The 5,583-nt window shown below is 37.9% G+C and overlaps 1 long non-coding RNA gene across 1 annotated transcript in view; it reads left to right on the top strand.

The window, feature by feature from the left end:
• Positions 1-1,589: 1,589 nt before the first annotated feature.
• The window catches only part of LOC127526705 (uncharacterized), a 10,007-nt gene continuing 6,013 nt past the window's right edge, over positions 1,590-5,583 (top strand). Inside the window, exons 1-2 of the long non-coding RNA XR_007934139.1 lie at positions 1,590-2,383; positions 3,355-3,473. This is a non-coding gene — a long non-coding RNA (uncharacterized LOC127526705). The remainder of the gene's footprint in view (positions 2,384-3,354; positions 3,474-5,583) is intronic.

Raw genomic sequence — 5,583 nt, 5'->3', positions numbered from 1 at the left:
TCCCAGCGTTCTACACCTGCACATGATGAGGAACGCTGTGCAAGAACAAAGTAGTTAATGCAATTGTATTTCTGAAGTGACAGTACTAGATTAGCCATCTAGTTCTGTGAAGAGGATTCCTTGAGTTCTGATTTATGTATTTACACCATTTTTTGACACCCATTGCACATCCAACCTACATGGAAAGCCTCCTCCCACCCCCAAATTGCCTTTCCCAAGATTTCTTCCAAATTTTTTTCTCTACAAGATTTTTTGTTTCTATTGTCTACTTAGGGGATCAAGAGGTTATCAAAAAACATTGCCTGTTAAAGCCCACTGTGGCATTCCTTGTGTGATTTTGGGCAATACAGGAAATACATAGTTATTGTGGTTGAAGACTACACAAAGTAGATGCTTTGCAGGAATTAATTTCAGACAGAAAATTGACACAAAGCTACTTCATGATATCTTGAATTTTCATCAGCCATACCACCTGCACTGCAGGACAAGTAAATCCACCTGAAGCTAAGCATGTTTATGCCTATTCAGAATTTGGATGGGATACCATCTATGAAAAGCTTGGGTTGTTGCTGGAAGAGGTGTTGGTGAGGCCATCAGGGGGCACTTACCCTGTGGTCTGTGTGTGAATCCCTATGCCCCAGTGCAGTGATGGAGACACTGTTGTGTAAAAACTGACACCATCCTTTGGTTGAGATGTAAAACTGAGACACTTGTTGCTGCCCGATCTGAGTACTTCTTCTCTGTGGTCAGAAAAAAATCAATGGGCATTTTTCTAATAGATAATGGGTGTACACTGATGTCCTAGCTAATTTGCCATTAATGGCCTTTTCAATTCTAGCCTCCATATCATCCCGTCTCTACCTGGCTAACAAACTCTCTCACCCCTTATCTATCTAATAACTAATGTGTGATGAGCATGCTGGTGCCAAAATGGCTGTTGTTGTACCCTCCAGGTGGATGCTACACTTTGTGGTGGTGTTTGAATTGTCTCACTGCTGTCTATGTAAAGCACTTTGGGTAGTGAAAAAAGCACTACAAATATGTAATTAATTATTATTGAAATGATACTTAGGCACTACTCTTAATATTATTGTTATAAGTCTAGAAATATAGTTATTAGGAGACTTATTTTGTACTGGTGAAATATGGAATGTGCCACTGGAACAGTGTGAGGTTTTTTTACAGTTGCTGGAGTGCCAAGTTGCAGACCTGCTTGCAGGACTAGATGCAGGTTAACATCATACCCAGGACGAAGCAATTGCGGTTAAGTGCTTTGCTCAAGAGCCCAACAGATTAGAGTCACTTCTGGCGTTTACGGGATTCAAACCGCCAAACGGGCGCAGATCCCTAGTCTCAGAGCCACCACTCCTCAGCTCTGAGAAATTACTTCCAAGGAATTTTTGCTATAGCTTCTGCTCTGCTAAACCCTGTATAAATGTTACCTAAACAATGCACACATTCTGTGTTTTAAAATGGTGTATGTCCCAATTTATACACCCATTTCTTGTCTCTTAAAAGCCCAGTATAAAATAAATAATTTTTTTAGCAATTATATTTTCAATTGCTATCTAAAGTTCATCTTGTATGAGTGAGCACAGGAGGTAAAGTGTATGTGCCCTGCAATGCTGTGGAACTCCGTACTGGGCTGGTACCTCAGAACTGTGAGCTAGAGTAAGCAGTATTGATAATGTATGGATAACTAATGTTAAGTTACATCTTTCACACAAATTGCTCCCTTTAATGTTTGCGTTCAATAATAGCATTTTAAGAGCCGATTGGGTGCTGCCCCACAACAGTAAACGCTTTTTTCATACATCTTTGCAACTTTTACTGCAGTAAAACGGCGATAACACAAGTACTCACAGGCCTGCACCGTTTAAATAAATAAATAAAAGGAAGTAACAGTGGGCAGGTCCTTGTAAGACAATGCAAGTAATCCATCAGCCGCAGGCTGGAGTGATCGCACGAGCCAGAAAAGGCAGATGAACTCATCCTTTCCTGACTCACATTCCCGGCTGAGACAGCGTTCCCCGTAGACCTGCGCTCAGCATGTTAGCGCTCCACGTCTCAGCGGAGGTGTATAAGGAAGGACTGAGCAGGGAGAACGCGGGCACATGCCCCGGGAACCCAACAAAGCCACCCTGATGCCGTTCCTTTAATTATTTTGCCAGGGCACCTAGGCTGCACGTCTCACACACGAGACTCCCACCTACGTCAAACACCCGCCCTCCCGCCACCGCCTTCGAGAAATGGAACGCTCCCGTGCACCCAGCTGGGGATTTCGAGGAGCAGAAAAGGCACACAGAATAATTAGAGGGGTCCTTCAGGCACTCGAGAGGGGCGCCTCGCTTCCTGATGGGAGTATCGCTTCGGCTTTCTCCGTGTTTGTTCTCTTTTATTGTAACAGTCTTCGTCAGTTGGGATGTTTCTTTTAACTCGTTTTATATCCCGCACGTAGTGGCAGATGTTTATTTTATACGCTGTCTGTTATTTCGAATATACTTAATTCAATATAATCCATCTTTACAGTTCGCTTGAGATGAAAACATTTATTTAAAGTGAACAGTACTCAAATTAAAAAAATGACATTTTTAACAACACAGAGTTTTCAAGGGAGATATTCACCATTGTTAACTTGTCTGTAACACAGAAAAGTTACCATTTTGACATAAATATGACTTAAATGCTAGGTCTTTAATAATAGGTAGTGCCCGTACCCTCTTTAAAGTATGGATTTGCTGTACCTACAAGACAGCGTTGCTAGGTTTTTTTTAGTGCCAAATAGTATTTTATTAATGCTCACCAAATACATTATCTTAACCCATGACCACAATCGGGTCGAATTCCACCACTCGAGTTTTATTAAGCCACCTTTAGTTATCTCTTTAAATATTTATTTTTTAACGACTGTGCTTACTGGAGGCTTGTTTTCTGAACACATTGCTGTCGAAAGGGTTGTTACTTTATGTTAGTTAACATAGAACATTTTGTTAATTAAGCTACTTAAAGTGATGATGACATGTATACTGAAAAGGACGTGGAAATGCTTTGACGTTATTTTGGTTTGTAAAATTGGAAAAATAAATCACCCAAAGTAAAATGTAAATCTTTATCTAGTTCTTTTTATTAATTTAAAACTTATGTACAAAGCAATTTATAGAAACCAGTGAAATGCTATTTTTATATAATTTTATAATTGAAGCATTGGCAAATTAAGTACCTTGATGTTGGCTAAACTATAAACCTTTTTGTTAACAGTTCAGTGACATAACCAACAAGTCCTTTTAAGTGACAAAAGCAATTGTTAAAATAGGTGTATTGTATTCATTTTTCCTTTTTTTCCCCTTTAAACAGATCAGGTGAATGAACTTACTACAACTGCAGTCATGCTGGAAATGCAGCTGAGGTTCTTGGGTCTGACGGTCCTCGTGTTTGGAACCTGCAACATCAGTACATTTACAGTACCCTCTTTGGTGAGTTTAATCAATATGCAAGAAAAGCATAGTGATTTAGGTGAACAGTGTTTTGAAAACTGTTCATGTGACATTGATTTTTTTCCCCACGTTATTAGATAATTGATTTTCTGAAAGATGACACCACTTAAACTCTGGTTTGATTCCTGGTGTTGGTGTTCACTTGTGTCTCTCTGGGCACTCCTGATTATTCCCATAGTCCAGTGACCCAATTTCAGGTTGACTGCCACTTTATAGTTCTCCATCATTTGTGTTAATGAGCTTCATGATGAATAGACTGGTGTCTTATTCAGAAATATTTCCTGTCATGCACCTGTTACCCCTGGAATGGACACTGTCTCCCTACTGTCTACTGCATGTTTAGTTTCTAAAGTGCATCAGTTGTCCGCTGATTAGTAGTGAAGCCGTAGATGAGAAACACTGTTCAATATAACTGGAAAAATGTTGGTTTGCAAGTATGGATGTAAGCAGGTAATTTGAAAATCATTGTTTAAGGACACAAAGGAGTAAAAGTGCATTGGGTTCCCCCTTTACCCCTGAATAAGGAATACAGATCTTTATTAATCAGACATCCAAAGTAGCTGATGAAGTAAGCTTATAGTCTTGCTGCATGTACATGAGCAAATAATATAGTCACCTGAACAAACTTTATACCACTATATTCAGAGTCTAACAAAGCAACTACTGTGAAAGTGTGTTAGAAGACGGTTGGTTCATCTCTGCATTTTAATTTCTCTTAGTGAAGTTCATAAAACAGTTAAAAAAATATATATGTGTGTGTATGTGTATATATATATGTGTGTGTGTGTGTATGTATGTGTGTGTGTGTGTGTATGTATATATGTATGTGTATGTATATATGTGTGTGTATGTATATGTATATACTAGGGGGCTTCGCTCACCAACCCCCGTATTTGGTTTACCGGATACACACTTCTAAGATTGTTTTTTCTTTGAATTGTTGCAATTTCATTAGTTTCACTTTTATTTCAGAACTTCTGTAAAAACAATATTTGTAATCTTGCGAGTCCCAATATGCTGAATCTTTTTAATGAGGTCAGGATAGGTTTCTCTGTTTGGAATTTCAGCATAGACAAAACGATCTATATCATCAGCATTTAATAATTTTTTTTTTTACAAAGTAACAAAGTAAGTAGAGTTCTGCATTGGACTCCTGTCTGTAAAGTCGTGCTATTTTCCTCTCACAGTTCCAAAAGTACATGGGTTTACCAAGGTGATACCCCAGCTTTTGTCTAAGTTTTTGTACAAGGGCTGGACAGAACGTTTTTGACTCCTGGGGTAAATTTATGTTTTTAAATAAGCAGACAGATAAATATATATACATTAACAAAGTAACCAATAAATGCATGTGCGGTAAACTCCTTTTTTGAAATTCTCAAGATTCTTTATTTGTCACAATCATAGTTGTACAGGACAACACGCAGTGAAATGCATCCTGATCCGCTTATCAAAAACTGTGCAAAGTTAGAATAATATCAGTTAGATTAACAAAAAGTCATAGATTGAAAAATAACAGTATAGTAGAACATAATAAATAAGTAAAATTATGTGAATAAAGTAGAATTAAGTGTTAAGGTGCAATAGTGTAGTAATTATTGTGCAAAACCAAAGTTAGACTGGTACATAGTTAAATGAGGCAGTTTGTTTGTTTGCGCTACTGCGATCATTACTTTTTTATATTTTCTAATTTTCCTACTTTCATCTCCTTTAACTTTCTCCACATGTGTATAGCGCCAAGGTTTTTTTTTTTTTTTTTGAGCCTTTCTAATTTCCCTGGTTTCAAAATCTCTAACCTGCTCTGCATGTGTTTAGCGCCAACGTTTGTAAACATCTCTGTGAAGTTCTACTTTGTCATTTTACTCACTGTCATTTATTTAAGAGCCGGATTGGACGTGCCTTTTTTTCAATTCCTCTTGTTCCGGGCTGATAATTACTTTCCTTATTTTCTGAATTTGCACCTCGATTATTCTTTTTTGCTCATTTTTCTGTCCAACGCATTTGAGTCTCTTTTCTCAGTGCTTTTCTTTCTTCTTCGTTTAATTGTCGCCGTTTCATTTCTACCCTATTCATTTCATTTCTACCATATTGA

The sequence above is a fragment of the Erpetoichthys calabaricus genome, chromosome 2 (genome assembly GCF_900747795.2).
Source record: "Erpetoichthys calabaricus chromosome 2, fErpCal1.3, whole genome shotgun sequence".
Lineage (NCBI taxonomy): Eukaryota > Metazoa > Chordata > Cladistia > Polypteriformes > Polypteridae > Erpetoichthys > Erpetoichthys calabaricus.
Note: the sequence above shows the minus strand (reverse complement) of the source record. Positions and strands in the feature narration are given on the sequence as shown.